At 45.1% G+C, this 17,814-nt stretch overlaps 1 protein-coding gene across 1 annotated transcript in view; it reads right to left on the bottom strand.

Moving 5' to 3' along the window:
• Positions 1 to 17,814, bottom strand: part of LOC125946817 (uncharacterized) — a 163,367-nt gene that overhangs the window by 33,124 nt on the left and 112,429 nt on the right. The gene's annotated exons all lie outside the window — the stretch shown is intronic.

The following is a 17,814-nucleotide window of genomic DNA, read 5'->3' on the forward strand; positions in this document are numbered from 1 at the left end:
CGTTCACGCAAAGGCGAACATACCGCATTGAGAGGTTGTTACAACTTTGTTCAAATAATAAACAGAGGCTTCACAGCTGTCACGGTACTACGCGTACTATCCAAGTATGATGCCATGCTTTAAGTGTGATAAATGGGAAGTGAATTCTGCAAGACATAGTCGTTGACTGTGACCGACAAAGAAATGTTGGCACGACAACAGTGAATGTACAGCCGAGGTCAGTATAAGAATATAAGTATTGGCTCAAGGACCTCTTAGAACCACTATCAGCCGTCAACACTCCTTATTATCCTTATGAACTCATTGACTGCTCACTGACCATGGCCAAAATTCTTCATTTCGGATGTATTGTTTTAGACATAATTTTTCTTTATAGCGATTCATCTTACGTGACAGACGGCCTAACGGACGGGTTTTCTTGTTGGGTAGGCATAGAAATACTTACGCATTTCAACAGAGTAGCCTGTTACGCAAGGGAGACGGTCTCCTCGTGATACACCACTAGTTTTCGATGTATTGTCCGAAGCCTAATGGGAATCCGTGAGCCTGTTATCTTAATTATTTGCATGATTTGACGCTCATAGAACGCTGTCTATGTTCACAGCTGGGGCCACCGAGAGCGATATCCTGGCATCTATATCAGTGGAGCATATTTGGGAGCGACCAGCGGCAGTAACACCTCCATGATGTAAAGTTATGCGGCAATAAATAAAGCGAAAAGTGGAGTTTTATGGGAATCAACAAGAAGTCAAGAAGACGCGGCGAAATGTAAAAAAACCGACTGATCAAGCAGCATCACCAAGGCAGAAGAATCACTCGATGTTACATTTGCCAAGTCATCGGCAACGCAAGCTATTATCAGAAAGTAAGGAAAATAAAATGAAATAAAACATGAACTGCAGAGAGTTCACTGTGTCCTACCTAGTACGCAAAATAGTTTGTGAATGATTATTGCACAAATATAGTGCTGCCACAATATAGAATTATTCTAAGAAATTTGTCTATGATTATAATGATTCATCTATGAAAGTGCTAAACATCATAAGACATTTGTTCTTGCAATAAAATAACCACAGTGTGGCATATAATTTAGGGCTCCTGAATGTCTGCATATTGTTTTCCAGAAACAAAGCACTGTCGACGGGATCTGCTGTAACCCATTATTCGCCCTTGAAAATGTAACCCACTGCATTGGCATTCCGTTAACTTCCTGCGCTATTGGCTGCTTTGGTACCATTTTATATACCTTTGCCGACTAAGGATACTCTATAGGAAGAAGAACGTAAACTTTATTATCAAAAAAATCAGATTCGAGACCGGCGTCTTTTTAGTGGGTCTGGGCGCCTGCTGTGGACGCGGTTCCGAGACCTTGTCTCGAAGCGGCTTCCTCGGCTCGCTGGACGGCTCAGAGTTGTACTGTCATGCTCGAGCTGAGCAGTGCGGTCTTCCAGCGCGAGCGTATAGGCTGGCGGTGGAAGAGACGGAGGGGTCGGCACTGCCCGAATTGTTTGTTATGTCCTGACATTCCCATCACATGTGATTAAGTGTGGCAACCTCGCCCCAAGATGTGCATCTGCTTGTAGTGTACATGTCTGGATACATGGCGTGCATGACTCTGGGGTTTCTGTAAAAATGAGTTTGTAATTGTCTGTAGTGTACTGCTTGCGTCCTGTCTAACCAAGCGTGAGGGAATAGGTATACTCGTCTCTGTAACTGGTAGTGTGTCGTGATGTCGTGGAACCTGATCAAACGATCCTACCGCGCCCAGAGGTTTGCAGTACCCCGCGAGGGCTCTTCCTCCGATGATGCTCGGTGAGTGAGGGCCTCGAGCAAAGCGGTGAGCCACTTCGTTGGGGGTGCTCAGTCCAGTGTGTGCCGGGATCTATTGTTGCTACCATGGTTGTCCGGCAATGATACTGGCAACGCATTCCGTATTTCTGTCATTTGTCTAGGAGCGACGCTCCCACCAGTACGCAGTGTCTTTATAGCCTGGTAACCACGTGGACCAGAGTTCTAAGTGTCACGAATACGAAAAAAAGGTCGGGAATATGTGGGCGTGGCTGTCCCCTGGGGCTGTTTTTCTAGTGAGCGATAGCACCGACAAAGCACACTTCTCTGTGGATTTACCACTGTTGTTTTATGGCCTACCTGCGTAGCTTTCCCAGTGACCTACAAACAAAAAGTCTAAAAGGGTGACACTTTTTATAGTCAACAGTGTTGTGAAGTTACAAACAGAATACCCGGGCCTGTTACGGGCCGAAACGAGGCCCAATCCCTACCGAAGTTTGAACCCGAGCACCTTTCAGAACTAGCCTACAAATCCTAAGCCTGGCCAGCCGACAGGCCGGGCCTTGGATATAAATGCAATTATCGTTCTTGGGGAAGATCCCTTAGTTTGCTGTTTCTGTCTGCTAGTTCGACTATTTGTCCGTGTCTAACCTCTTTAATGCCAACCTGGGTCACTTTGTGGGACCTAATATAAAGGTAGATGATTGGGGTGCTCTTCTAAGCGAACCGCGTTTGAATGTAATGTTAGATCAACTTGAGTCACTCAGTATGTGACCCTTTGTCACCCTATGTCACCCTTTAATGAATCTATCTCATGCTAACTTTGGTCATTAGGTATGTGCCACGGCGTATGTGCCTTTCCTAAATTAAAATGTTTGACCCCAACTTAGGTCACTGGCATTCTGCAGCTCAGAAATGGGGCTTTTGTGTGCCAACGTGTCACTGGGATTGTGCCACTCGTCAAAGCAAAACATTCACAGGCCTGCGCGGAACACGCAGCAAAGTCACAGCACAAGCTGTGACTCTGCTGAAATTGATATCAGATCGTGTCACAACATTTTGCAGCCGGGAACTAAGAAAATACCTTTCCACGGTGGCGGTGCAGCATCATTACACATCCGCGTTTCGTCCCCAGGAAAACGGCCTTACTGAGCGAACAAACCAGAGCAGTTAGGCAAGACTCGCTCCATATACAAAAGTAGAACAGAAAGGAGAGGCCGATTGCGACGTCCACCTTCCGGCAGCTTTCTATGCGGGTAATACAGCGCTGCGGACGTCTACTGGTGAGACGCCGTATGAAATCGTACATGGGGAGCTGCCCCAGCTGAAAGCGATCCTCAGGCTAGATGCTCCCGTTAGCGTCACAAGCTCTGACAGTCGCGCCATCGCGATCAGAGCTGCGGTGAAGGAAAAAGCCACACAAGCGCAAGAAAAAAGTCACAGGCCTGCGCGGCACAAGCAGCACAGTCACAGCGTAAGCTGGTGGAGCGGCTCAAGAGTAGCTCGAATTTGGCCACCACGCTTAACAGGGTCTTCGCGGCAGTCGGTTCGCCTCGTTTTGACGAGAACGATCTGAACTGTCTGCCCGGCGTCCACAGCGAGCTGCGGCTAGTAATGCTGTCTGCACAGCAGTCTGCTGAGCCCAATCAAGCCTTACAACTGCAACTCACATGCCGGTCAGGGTGCGCTTGCAGGCACCTTAATTGATGGCGCCGCCATACTGGCGGAGGCTCGGCAGCTCGAGAGCGTGTACGTTGATTGCGCGCCTCGCATGAATCGCATATTGTCTTCTGCGAATGCGGACGCGGCGTTTACAGGCATCTTACCTAGATGGCGCCACCATACTGGCGGAGGGTCAAGTTGTCTATCCCTGTGTGCTTGACTTATAGGTTATTTTCCGCGGCCCGATAGCAAACGCTCGCGTGGCTCAGTGGTAGTGTATCCAGCTCCCACGCAGTGGGCGAGGGTTCGATCCCGGTGGGAATCGGGTACTTGTTCGCTTTTGCGGCGATAGCGGTTACGCGGCGGACGCCGGCGGCGGCGGCATCATCGCTACTCGAAACGGCTATGGGAATGAGGCCATAACAGCTTAGGCTGTAAAGAAAACGTTCACATTTCTCCTTTGTTCGACGGAATTGAGCCAACGGCATATATATTCCGGCAATCTTGCTGAACATATTTTCACACACGGGCCGCAGGAAGACTTAGTGCCGGCGCTGCTAGAGGGTACAGCGTGTCCATATGGATGCGCGAAATAGAAACTGGGCTGAATACGCGCCTTGTACATTAAGATTTTGGCGAAGCAAAATGAGGTGGTGCTGCATTGCTTATATGCTAATCGTAATAACCGGGAGGTATGGTGGCCAGCTCGATGTACCGAACGTTGCGGAGCTCCTTGGCGAGGACGGAAATCGCAGACCTCCATTAAAATGTTACGTGTGGAAATACAAGGGCCAAAAAGACTACTTACACTGTATTTACAAGAGCAGCGCCGCAAGAGCCCAAGATGGAAACCAGCTCGTGTCAAACCGAGATGGTCATCTTCGTCTTCATTTGCATCATGTCTCTTGAACGTCTGTCGTATCGCAACAATATCGACCTGGATGGTTCTTTCAGAATGCTTTCGGCAAGCCCGAGCCTATGCAGTGCGCGATTTTCGACCTCTGTTTTAATGTATTAGTACTTTTAGAGTACTTCACGCACTTTCCAGGGGCTACGTTTGTATGAATGTATGTATGTATATATGTATGTATGCATGTATGTATGTATGTATGTATGTATGTGTGTGTGTATGTATGTATGTATGTATGTATGTGCATACGTACTATCGACCAGAAAAGTTTACGGACCAAGGGATCTGACAAAAAGCTGAATATCTCCGCAGCCTCAAAACACAGCCTGGTATTCCCATTTCCAGCTTCTACTGGTATATGCGAATAACATTGTGATGCATGGTTTTATAATCTACTTTTATTGCCTGCTCGGGTATGTAGCGCTTTCTGAGATACCGTGGTCCGTAAACTTTTCGGGTCGATAGTACATGCGTGTGTATGTATGTATGTATGTATGCATCTATGTATGTAGGTATTGATACGGAACAGCCACCGCCATAGTGTGGCTACACTGAGGAGAAGGAAGACGACGGGTTCCCGTTTGATATTGCGTCGCCATTTTGGCCTCCGTTATCTTCTCTGTAAATAAGGTGTAAATAGGCTTAGGCATCAGCTACACGTAACACTATGTATGTATGTATGTATGTATGTATGTATGTATGTATGTATGTATGTATGTATGTATGTATCTAGCCATTTGTCTGTGTGCGTGCTTGCGTGTGTGTGTGTGTGTGTAACCGTTTCCCGGCCGACCGATCTCGCTGAGAAGTCCACGGTAGAATGGGTCATAGGGCTGCTCTGCTGAGGGAATAGCGTTCGAACACGACCGTAGGACAAACTTGGGTATACCGAGAATGAGGCAGTGTGTACAGATGTGTTGCTTCGACGAACCTTTCTCACCATGACATGTCGACTTGTAGATGCAGGACAAGGTATGTACCGCTGTTCAGTGAAACTTGTGGATGCCAAATTGGAGGACTGGGTATGTTCCACTCAGTATGTGCTCGTCTTTAATAAGCCTGTTTGATGCCAACTAGGGCCACTGCGTATGTGTTATTAGGTGAGTACTGCTCTTAAATGAACGACTTTGACATTGTCATGACAGATTCTTTATCGTTTCGTACGGTTCTGTTAGGCGGTTCTTCCGTGAACCCAATTGAGGACAAAGCCGTTTGTTTAAAAAAAACACAAAGAAACATTTAATTGAACTAGAACGAAAATAAAGCCACAAATTAAACACTCAACGACCAATCACAGCAACAAATGCACTTAAAGTTAGGATGGTATCAACAGTACACGAGTCCAGGCTGATCACGAGTGTGAGGGCGAGTAATAGTTCGCAGAGGATGGGAGGCAATGAAACAACGAAAGACGTAGCGTTAATCTCACCAAAAGTCGGTGTATTGCACCGTTGGACAGGCTACCAGATCGCGGCAGCTCTGGCTTGGAGAGGGAAGGTAGGCGGCTTAGCACCACCGACAGATGACGGCGGTGTTCCGTCGAGGCAGCTCTGGCGTAGAACTCGGGCCCGTAGCCCGACTGCTCACGTTCTGCCCATGGGCGCCGACGTTTGCAGGCCCCAGGCAGCAGTTCACGATAGGGTAGAGTGGCGACGCCTGGGAACGGGTTGGCAGGTGGCCCCGGTCGGGTTAAGGCCTGATAGCTCATGTCCAGAACCCGACGACCCGTCTTCAACTCCGGACCGGCGGCCGACCTTCACCTGGCGTCGCCTCCTGCAACTCTCCCTCTCTTATGCCCGCACGCGTCGCTTTTCTGCCGCTCTGGCCGATTCGTCTTTTGCCGATTGACCGCTCGAAGCTCCGTGTTTTCTTCTGATTGGATGTCTTTTACTTTTATTTTCTCTTCCTGCGCCACGGTTTCACGTGCCGGATGCTCTTCGACGATGTCGTCTTCCATCCAACTTGGACTTCGCCTCCGAGCACGCATTCCTTGTCGTCTGCATCTTGTCTGTCTCCATCCATAGCACCATGTCGCACACTACACAAATCGCAAAATCCCCTTTTGGAAAAAGTTTTTCCGAGAGAAAACCTGCCGCTAGTGTGCGACATATTCACATAACGTTTGACACAACGTTCACTGTGGTTCCACCACCTAACCTTGACCAGGTCCAAACGCACAGCACTTTCAAGTCCCAAAGAAGGCTCACAGGACTGGCATGTGACGCACAACACTCATGAGGTCAAAACACACAGGCTAGACCAAAGTACAATAGACTTGAAACATTCTATTCATTCCAGGGTCTATTACATCGGGATGGCAACCGGCTGTTCATCAGCTTTTCAAGTTATTCCATCCCAGATTAGATGAACAGGGCGTAACCTGCATTTGAAACGATCGCCTTGGATCCGCTTTGCTGCGACTTGGGAAGTTCGTACTTGTGAGCCCCTGATTGACCTGACCAAGCTGCTTATGTGGTTCGAAAGTCCCAAACTGGGACTTACTGGCATGAAAATAAATGTGCGCTGCATACGTGAACTAAGACACATATGTCGTAGAGACCACTTCTGCCATGCTGACGTGCCACTTTCACTGGTCGCACAAGCATTCCGTCAGCATCCCTGCGGAAATGCTTTCTGCTTCAGCCGACACCCGAGAAGACCGATCCGCCTCCTCCTCACCATTCGCTGAGGAGGAGTCGATGCACCGCCGTTACACTCTCCCAGATAAGCTTCCGACATTTCCGTAGCGCCCTCTCCTGCGGAAATAAACCATGATTTGTCGAACCCGCCTCCAGGCATGCAATAACGCACACTTCTCATGAGCACGTTGTTAGTATGCGTCGACCTGCCATGCGGTTTTCTCCTAAGTCGTTTATTTCTTTGTATTTGTTGTGATCTTTCTATGGAGTACTTCTGTACTGGTACAGTTGCTGAGTACCTCCGCACTCATGTACATTTAACATTGGCCTATGTGACCTTCGAAGATGCAGGCAGGCGAACTCACCCTCACTTGAGATGAGCCATTCGAGTGGTCCTCCAAACTGATGAGGAAATTGTTACCACTATAGGCAGTACAGCGGAAGAGGTGATCGTCTCATTGCTCGCCTCGCACTCTTCCCGTGTACCGCCTATAGTGGTAACAGGTGGCCTCATAAGTTTGAAGGGCAACTAAATTGGAGGACCACGTCAATTAGGGAAACTGGCCATGAATCACAGGAATGTTGCCACTCCACATTAACGAAAAAGGTCCTTTAAATTTACTCCGATGCTTGGCGATATCGAACCCACGTCACCAGGGCAGCCAACTGACGCTTCAGCATGCTGTACCACGTATGCACTGGATATGTGGCGCTTTTCAATGAACGTCTTTCAGCACAACGCTTTAGTGAGCTACACTAGGAATGCACTGGTTATGTACCGATCTTCAATGAACCTTCCTCCAAGTTCCGATGCCTCCGAGTGTATGCCACTGGGTTTACGGCAAACGAGGGAACAATTTCAGCGCTAGCACGCACCAATGCGTCACGTTTCACGTTTCGTATGCCACGTGCTGACTTCTTGGCATTCCCAGTAGATGGCGTGCCGTGTACAGAAAGAAGCGCAAGAGAGGAGTCCGGTTCCACCATGGCGCGTTTCTCGGCGTTTGCATGCATCGGGGGTGATTACGTTTCGGATAACTCACGCAGCCATCGTGGCTTCACCGCTAGACCGCGCTGAGTGTTTCTAGGGACGCGCGAAAGAGGAGTTCAGCTGCAGTACACGTCCCGTGCATAACTCGTCTTGACGGTCGTAAGACTTTGCGTCGGTATATTGATTTAATGCTAGCTGCATTACTCTCGGTAGTCAACGTGAGCTCAATTCTGCCGAATGTTTTCAGGTTTGTAACCACTTTATTTGTTCTTCTACACTGAAATAAGTTCTTAAGCACAAATGGATTAAATCGAAAAATGAATCTGGTGAGATGTAATGTAAAGCAAGACACTGCGCGGAGAATCTGATACCTGCCTGATAGGTTCTCCTCGGCGATGACTCAAGGTAAGGGGTTCACACTTTTCATAGGCTTGCGGGAGGAGGAGGAAATAACTTTATTTTGTTAATCTGGTTTAGTGGAAACATGACCAATGAAACTGCTCACGAGTTAAACCAAGCCATTATTGTGGCGCCTTAGACACGCATTCTAGTAAAATTGTAACTTTCCAAGGAAAGGCAGATTTGCCAGCTACAAAAACAGCTATGGGAAGTCCTCAACAGGGCGGTTAAAAACAGCGAAGGTAAGCACAGAGTGCAGTGTTTGGCAATGAGCAGTGGCGTACCGAGGCACGTGAACTAGCTGCAAGTATTCTAGAAGTCACGTCGAAATTGAGATTGGTGCCGAGCAAGAGCGGCACGCTATAGTCAAGATGCAGGAAGACGATATACAAAAGAGAAGTACATTATATAAACATGTATACAGAAAAATTCGATAGATTTCCACATCAATAAAATGAACATTTGATACATTAGTCGACATAATTACAGAGAGCGTCATCGACAGCCACACACAAAAATGCACACACACACACACATACTGATACATTTACCTTTACTATATCAAGTACTACGCCACCCTTCTTGTGATTCGTTCCGTCATTCGTTTGATGGTATTCATATTCATTTTTCTGGCTGCTTGTATCTTCATAGGAATCATATAAGTTATCTTCGTCGTTGTGGCTGCAAATTATACTTGTGACAACCATACAAAGGAAAACGGCTATACACAGGCGATGTAATGGCATTGCTGCGTTCCACATAGATCCAACAATATTATGATGTCCACAAGATTTTTATATCATTTCTCTCGTGTACGAAACGGAATCTTGCCTTTTGTACGTTAGAGAAATATGCCCTGATATTTTTCTACTCTAAAAATGCAGTATGGGTCATATTTTGCATACACTATTTAGCCTTTTATTGAAGTTGTTGACCCTGCAGTGCAGGCATTCAAGAAGCAGTTGTCGGTGCTTTCTTGCCAACGCGACCCTTCGAGATCAGTTTGTAATGAAGCATTTTCTTTAAATATGAGTTCTGTGTATTATATATACAAACTAAACTTCTCAAACACAGCCGCAGAAAGATGCCGTCAGGCAATGTAATAGTGACATTTTTCTGCCATCGCCTCCACGGAAATCACATCGTATGCATATATGTTTCCCGGGAAGTGGGAGAACTTTATTAGGATGTTAAGAATACATGTAGTGCCTCAGTGGAATTGATTAGATACACCTTTGTATAACAGCATGTCTGTTAAATATGTTTGTTTCAGCAGTGTTATCTAAAAGCACGTTGTTTCTAAGGATAAATGAGCATCTTCACTCTTGTGCTTCCTTCAAAAACACTCTAATGCGAAAATTGAATACACAATGAGAATAGCGTAAAAAACACAAACTGAAAATGAAGCAGAGAAGGCGCAACTATGTAAATACAGCACTTTAAAGGCCACATTTTTTATTTATGTTAACGTTATGAAGCTCTGACACGCCAAATGATAAATAAAAGCAACTAATCAGTGGTTAAGTTCTCAATTCTAAAACAAACATTTTAAGGAAAAATTTACCTGCTTTACGGGATCAACGCAGCTTCTATTTCCTGCGGGTTAGCGCAATGAGAATTCGCAACGCTCGTTAGCTAGTTTTCAACAAGTGCTACGACCTAGTGGACTTTACCTTCCGCGTCTTATTTAGTTCGCTGGTGATACGTTGCGCTAGAGCTAACTCCCTCTCCCCATCCGTCAGAGAAGGCGGAGATGCATTTTCTTGCAAATGAGAGCACTTCTCTTCACCGAGATGCTACGTCACGGCTATAGTAGAAGACTCCATGACTGTCACCGCTGACAAGAATTCACGCTGCGTCATGGAAAAGCCGGCAGTATTTTGCATGGTAGCAGATAAAACAAAAATGCATTTCATGTATTACTTGCTGCTCAGATTTTCAGTCATGAATGAAGATATCAATTAATATATGAGCTTTCACTTACGCAACTGCACATCATATAGAATAATGCGGTTAGTACACCTACAACCATTCTGACCACGTTAGCGTGCCTTGTGGTGATTATGACTTGGTGTGGTTGGAACAAAAAAAAAATTAAAAGCTTCATCAGGCTGTTGCGCTTTCGTCACGCTCGTCTCCAAACAGCTGACATCTATACGAAGAAACACAAGGCTGACTTGAGAATCTTGACAGCGTCGCATGGACTACAAATAAACGATGCGTAGAGATTTTTTCTTCTTCATCGGTTATGGCATTGGTCAAACTGATATCTCGTAAGAAAAAAGAAGAGGAAGTGAAATGAACGGTGGGTGAATTCGCATTTTGGTTTCTCGTAACTTTTCAAGCGAAGCTTGTATTGCCTTACAAGTGTCGGTGCCGTTGAAGGTGGGACCGCTTAGGTTGAAACTATGCTCAGTTTTCCACTGTTAACGGTCCCCCGGCATCAAAAAAGACCTGCAATATATCAAAGGGGGACCACAGACGCCAGCAACTCCGCCAATACTACCCATGAAACCGATTTTGGACCTTCTGGGAGTGGGATAGGAACTAGATCTAACATCACTCTACAACAGTTCTCAATAGCTTATCCAGCATTATGATTAATTCAAGCTGTGAACAAGTTTCGCATGAGTCGCATAACCTCGGAAGTCCGCACGTACGAGCTACTCCTTGAAGCCATACCAAAACACGAAATGCCAGAAATACGTCACATCATCGTACTGCCGCTGGGCGAAACTTCGTACACAACAATCAAAAGGGTTCTTTTTCGCCACCTACTCCTCCTGAACATCACCACATCCAAAATCTCCTGAGTACCGAGCACCTTGGTGACCTATGTCCAACAAAGTTTCTGGGTCACCTCCAGCTCCTGCTCGTTGGCACGGCCGATTTCGTACACATGGCTCTACTTCGAGAGTCGTTTCTGCAGCGTCTTCGCGCCAAGAAACGATCGACTTCTGTCTCAGCTCATAAAAGTTCTCTGTCGCAACTTGCCGAACTGGCCCACGAAATGACAGACGTTGCACCAGCAGCCATCAACACTGCCGGTAGATCTCCGGTGTCCGCGGTCGATTCACTCCAGGATACAGAAAATCTCGCATCTCAAGTAGCCGAATTGCGCCAAGAGCTTCGAGACACTCGCACCTCTAATCACCGATTCTGTCCACCTCATCACTCTGTCACGCAGCCTTCCGTACGTCGGTCGTTTCCGCAAGCTTCATGCAGTTTTTTACCGCAGGACACGCGCTACTGCCGCCGCCACTTTGATATTGTTGCTTGTCGATCGGTGCCCCCTTGTTCATGGCACGAGAGAAACGCTGTACCTGGTCGTCATTCACAGCGGAGGGCGATCACGGCCATTCGGTAAGCCGCCTGCATCACTGACCATATCACCGGTTTGCCCTTACATTTTGATGCCGGTGCAGGTCAGCATTATCCTTGCGTCTCAAATTGGCATCCCCACAGAAAGTCAGCCCCCTTTGAGGCTATTAACTCATCGGTCAATGCAACCTACGGTAGGAAGTCTCACCATTGACCACGGCCTGAAAGCGGGTTTCAGTGGATATTCTGGATAGCAGATATCCGTTATGCAATTTCAGAAGGCGATTTCCCGAGACATTTCTACCTGCTCCTAGACATGAAGCACTGTACCCTGATTGATAGCATAACTGGTCAGACTGTCAATGGTTTACTGTCAATGGTTTTTTTCGCCGCTATGGCTCTAACCTCAACTTTCGTCAAACCACCTGCTTCTGCACAGGCCCATGTGGGCACGCCGCCCGCGCCGACTCGGTCCTAACATGCTCAGTGTTGCTCCTAAGGAGTTCGAGCATTGGTTTCAGCTAAATGAAAAATTATAAGCGATTTCACTCTGTGAAGGTGGATGACCAGCGAAGCGGTTTAGCACACGACACAGATCTCGACACAAAATGTGGAGGGCCACTATCGTCGTCGGGAGCGCGCACTATAAGCGGCCTCCCCATTACAACGAGAGAAGTAAAATTCAAAATGGAGAATGGCACTTTGTTTTATATACACGCGTGACTGGTGCCGCCGCCCCGGGAAAGTGGCAGGAAACTAGGCACGCAAATGATTGGAACTCCGACAAAGAAAGGGCGGTGCGAACGTAGACATGGCGGACGCGGGTTCGGCCTTTAGGGCTAAGATCCTATCGTAGTTACTGTAGGTACGATCTGTTGTTACTGTTTCGTCCCGAATCAGCAGTGCGCATTCTTTGGTTGTTACTTGGAGGTTACTTGGATTTTGTTCGCTTTTCTACCCTACATGTGAGTTCACTCAATGAATTTGCGGATTTCTCCAGTGCTATGCCCTTAAGATAACTTACGGTCAGAATTATTGACGTAATGCTCCTAAATGTCTCACTGCACTCCTTAGCCTTACTAGGAGGGCACTGTTTGAACTGCGAACAATTAACATATATAAGAGCAAATAAAGTTATCGTCAAAGTAACAAAAATTGGCACTAGTAAAGGCTTAAAATTTTTGCGATTTATATGACCATGCTTCTCCTACTACTCTAGAACAAGCCAGGGCTGATGGTCTCTGTATTCCGTCACATTGTTCTTTAAAACGAATGTATGTGAGTTTACCCTTTTGTGCTGAAGTACTAAGTCAGTGGCATTACCATGTCTGAAAAGAAGAGGCGGAAAGGGTATTGACATGCTGTCAGGGCGAACATGTGCGAGTATCGCCAGGTTTATATTCTTAATTTTAAATATTGTAAACTTCATATGTCAGCAATGCCGTGTAGATGGTTAGTCCACATTTCTGTGTTGAGCCCAGTACTTTTTCTTCCATTTAAGGTTGAATAAAGGTCACAAAATGTTCGTAAAGCGATTTCAGAAGTGCGTTTGAGAGTATAATTGTCATGGCTTCTGTGGCAAATTCTGAACATGTCTGGGTTGCTCTCTAGGAAATATTTTTCCTGCTTAACGTTTCCGACCTGATCCTCTACAGTTACCTTCTGGTTATTTTTATTTTCACAAAGGTTTTCGACGAGTTAAGATGCGTAGAGGAGATTAAAGTCTTTTCCAGCCTAAAGAAGTAATCAAGGAAGCGGAATTTTTAGACCAATAAACGTATACAAAAATACAAAGCAGGTATACAAAGCAGGTGATGTCCACTGATAAGCTGTTCTCCTGAAAGAATGCCTTTGATTTCAGTGAAAGTTTTTTTTTCGAGATTGGTTCTAAGTTTCTAGCTTCCAGAATTTTGTGAATACTATCGGGAACATTTTTGATGTGCTATAGTACTGCCGGACATTTCGCCATGTTCTGGCCTAAACGCGAATTCTGCCACGCCTTATTCCCCTTATAATACTGATTTGTTTAATACTCAATATCTCTATATATACTTTAGTAAAAAACCTGAAAGCAAATGTAATGTTCACAATGATCTGTATTCTTTATGAAAAATTCTTAATTTTAGAAAAATCGTCCTATAATATAACATTGCATAAAACGGCACTTTCTAGTTAATGCTATACATCAAAAGAAAGGCAAGCAGGTACGCCATATTAGCTTCGTTGAAGCCGGCAAAGGTGCACAAAAGTTCACGAAAGGAAAAAGTTTTCTTTTCCAGGAGTGTAAAGAAGCTGCAAAGAAAAATCGTGAGGGTTTGTCACAATGAATGCTTCACATTTGAAAAAGGAATTTATTCTACTCCGTTGTTCGAATACTAGTTCGTGCCAGGTAGTTGGAAATTCTTCGTTTTCATTAAACTTCCTTCACCTTTCTCCTGAAGGGCCATATTCTGTGTTTCAGTGGCTCGAGTTGTATAATATCTCTCCCTATCGTGCTGTTATCCTGCATGGTTAGGTCCGATGATGAAAACACCCCGGAAAGACGTTGGTTTCTGGTTAAAGCACTCGCCCAGGAAAAGTTATTCAAGTTCTTCTTCAAGAGCGAAGCAGTCTTTCTGAGAAACGCGTGTGGATTTCTTTTTTAGCTTCTTTCTATAGTAGGATGGATGGCAGTATCACCTTTTAATATAGCGGATTAGGGCCCGAGGAGTGTTGCAGCCGCCATTTATATGTCAACATCGGTACATATACCTTAAACGTACACAACGATGACGATATCGAAAAAAAACGGAATGTTTACATCACTTAATCGCAAGTGCAACTAAGCATGTTGTCGGTAACACTAAGGATTCAATGAAGACTGAATATATTTTGGTCAGTTGGCCACTCAAATCTCTTTCCAAGATGACAACATTGAATATACCTTGAATGAAGAAAGTAAAATTATACATTGAACAACTCTACATTGTAATTAAAGAGGTCCTGCAACTGTGGCAGCAAAAATATCCAGAAGAGAATAAAATACAATGGCTGTACCTTGAGTGGGCTGGATGCCGTCAAGCAACGGCATTGTTATTCAAGCGTTACATGTGAAACTTCACTCGCTAATCATAATGCTGATCAGCAGCATCAGAATGAGTTACAATTTACACATAAAGCAGATAATCCATTGAGTCGTAACGCAAATGTAAGGCAGCCTTTTCCGCAATTCTTAGCCATCGGTTATTTTTTATATATACACAGATATTAACAATATCGAAACTGCGGTTACACTGAAGTTAAATACCACCTGCGAAAATTACACAAGTTCTTATTGTAGCCGAAGTAATGCGCTTAAATAACAAAATACCATGTACAGACAGATATGTGGAGGGATATTTCAGAGAAATTCACTAAACAAATTTTTAATTATAAATTAACACGTATGGTCGACTAGAGGTTCTGAAACGTCACGATCACGGCACTGGTGTATATTGTTAACACATTTTATATATCCGACCTTTCTTATCAATCACTAGTCCCAGCAAGCACGCATTTTCGGCTAGTTTTTGCACCGTGTGAATGGTTGGCCTATTATTATGTCAGGGTTCTTCGCAACCAAATTGCGCAGCGGTAGTCATGACTGTGTGAAGGATGAACAATTAAAATGCAGATGAAAAGGAATAGAAGTACTTCGAGAAAAGGAAAGCCTCAGAGGTTTGAAAGCATGTGGAGCTATCTAACAATTACTGTGGAAGGACAGGAAGCACAAGGGAAAAGTTCGTGCAAAATTGAGAGCAGCTGGGGACGTGGTGAATCTCGAGGCCGTGCATTCGCAGTGGTTTGCGTTCTTGTGCAATGGGCTCCGCTTGAGAGGCCATCTGCCATCTCCTGTGCCTACGTTTGCTGGCACCAGACGGAAATTATGAATACATTCTAAGTGACAGGAGGCGATAATCGCAATGCGTAGGCATATAGCAACACTGGCGCCGTCCGTCATCTTGACCATGGCGCACTTGCGGGGACGGCGGTTGGTTCTAGTGGTTGTGACGATTGTGATGCTGGCAATCGTCGCCATGCGTATTTCGTGATTCTAAAACGTAGCAGTTGCATTCGGCGTGCAGCGATTGCTGAAGAAGAAGCTTCACTGTACTGCCACAGCTCCATGAAGCCAAGTAATTGTGTTTTAGCATAGTTGTATATATGTCTTGGTGATATTCGCAAAAGACCTACTGCTGTGAAAAGGAGACCTTCGCCGATCCTATTAATGCAGTGACGTGCCCTTCAAACTGAGCTGACTGCCGTTGAGAATATCTGATTTCCTCTTGAATTTTTGGTTAGGCCTGTAAAATAACCATGCACTACAATACAATGCCTCATATTTGTGGAGTCTGCATGAACACGGGTGAAATGTGAAAAATCAAACCTGCGATAAAATGGAATCAAATCTTTTTTTTTTTCAAAATATAAATTTTAAATGAATGCTTCAGCAAAAAGCTGGTTTGAACAGCTTAACAAGGCCCTAGAAACTGCGATGAGGTAGTTATTTCAGGCGGAAAAATTGCTGTTCATCCACGCAACCAGCTGACAAGAGCTGCGAATTCTCTGTCGCACCGAATTCTCGCTTCCAGTGTGCGAACTGTATTTAAGCAAGTCAGGTAAGAAATGAGTGTCCTCTATAAAAGGAGGACAATCACGGTCGGAAAGTTGAAAGTCATCATTTCATTCTTTGTGCTGCTTTTTTTTCTACCGCAGCACGTGTCACGTTTTCGCACGACAAAGGGCTGCGCCTGTTTTCTCCTTGGCCCGTGTACAGTGCACTGTCTAATTATAGCGCTGCTTTCGCATTAAAGTGTTGAGGACTTCACTGTTCGCAGTAGGTCGGGCTGCAAGCCCAGCGTAATAAAACGACAAGCCCTATACTGAGCGCGGCTAGTCCCTCAAGCGCGGCGTCTGAATGCCGGAGCCGTAAATGAAGAAACACACGGGGATTGGGATAAAGCCTTTGGGATACAGCGCGCTGGACTTGTCTATCCCTACCGCTGGTACGCTGCTATGAAGATCTGCAGTATGCTCTTTATCTTCATTGAAATAGGTTTTAGGTAAAACAGGGTTGCTTGCATTTTATCAAGAAGTAACAAAATATTATTTTGGATTCAGGTATATTTGCGAAACAGTACTTTATTTTTCGATTAATATTATTGCGTACCTAAAAGAGCTCGGTGTCATGCGGATCACGCGCTTCCTTCCTGCTATCATTTTATCGTTTTGCTTCCTGTTCCAGTTAAGCCTGCAGTGCAAGGCCATTACACCTTTTATACACCGAACCTATATTCCCGCTATTGGTAATCCTTACCAGGTATCCTTGTTTCGCCTACAAAGCTACTTTAGTGGAGGAGCGTGTATAGATGTAACTTTAGATAAGAATCTCTCTAAAGCAGCAACGAAAAACCTCAGTTATTACCACATTGATCACAAAGCTGTTACCAATGTCGTTTCAGAAAATAAAGTTTTGGTGCAGTGCATTTATTTGTCTTGCTGTCAACCTATTTAATGTTATGTATTACTGAATCGTTCAAGGTTATTGTCTATCGGATCAGGTGATACTGCAGCTCAGCAGGCCAACTGCGTTTGTTTTTTACCAAAAGAGTTTGAATTACAAACAGCCGACTAAGTTGCTGGCAGGGTAGAACGTGTTATTCAACAGAGAAAAAACAAGCAGAAGAAAAGTGGTAATACAAGGGAAACATCAGGATGAGGGGTTTGCGTATGAGCTTGATTTTTTGCTGTTGTTTGCGCTGGGTTTAACATAATTTGTTGATAAGATGCGGCTTTGTTCTTTGTTTGGAAGAACAAAATTTTTATTATTATTTTGTAACGTTTTTGAAATGATGACCTCGCATGTTTGGATGATCAGCGACTGATCTATCAACATTTTTGGCTATGTCAGCAGACGCCCATTTGTTTTAACTGTCAGCAGATGTGATGTTTTGCCGGTATTCAGTTTGCTGCACAAAGGAGACTCCGGAATACAAGCTTTACTACTTTATTGGACAGAAGGCATGCAGTTGTTTCAATGAAACATATATAAGTGCAAGTTATCCGTGTGCATTGCGACAATCTAA

This window comes from Dermacentor silvarum, chromosome 7, assembly GCF_013339745.2.
Source record: "Dermacentor silvarum isolate Dsil-2018 chromosome 7, BIME_Dsil_1.4, whole genome shotgun sequence".
Taxonomy (NCBI): Eukaryota; Metazoa; Arthropoda; class Arachnida; order Ixodida; family Ixodidae; genus Dermacentor; species Dermacentor silvarum.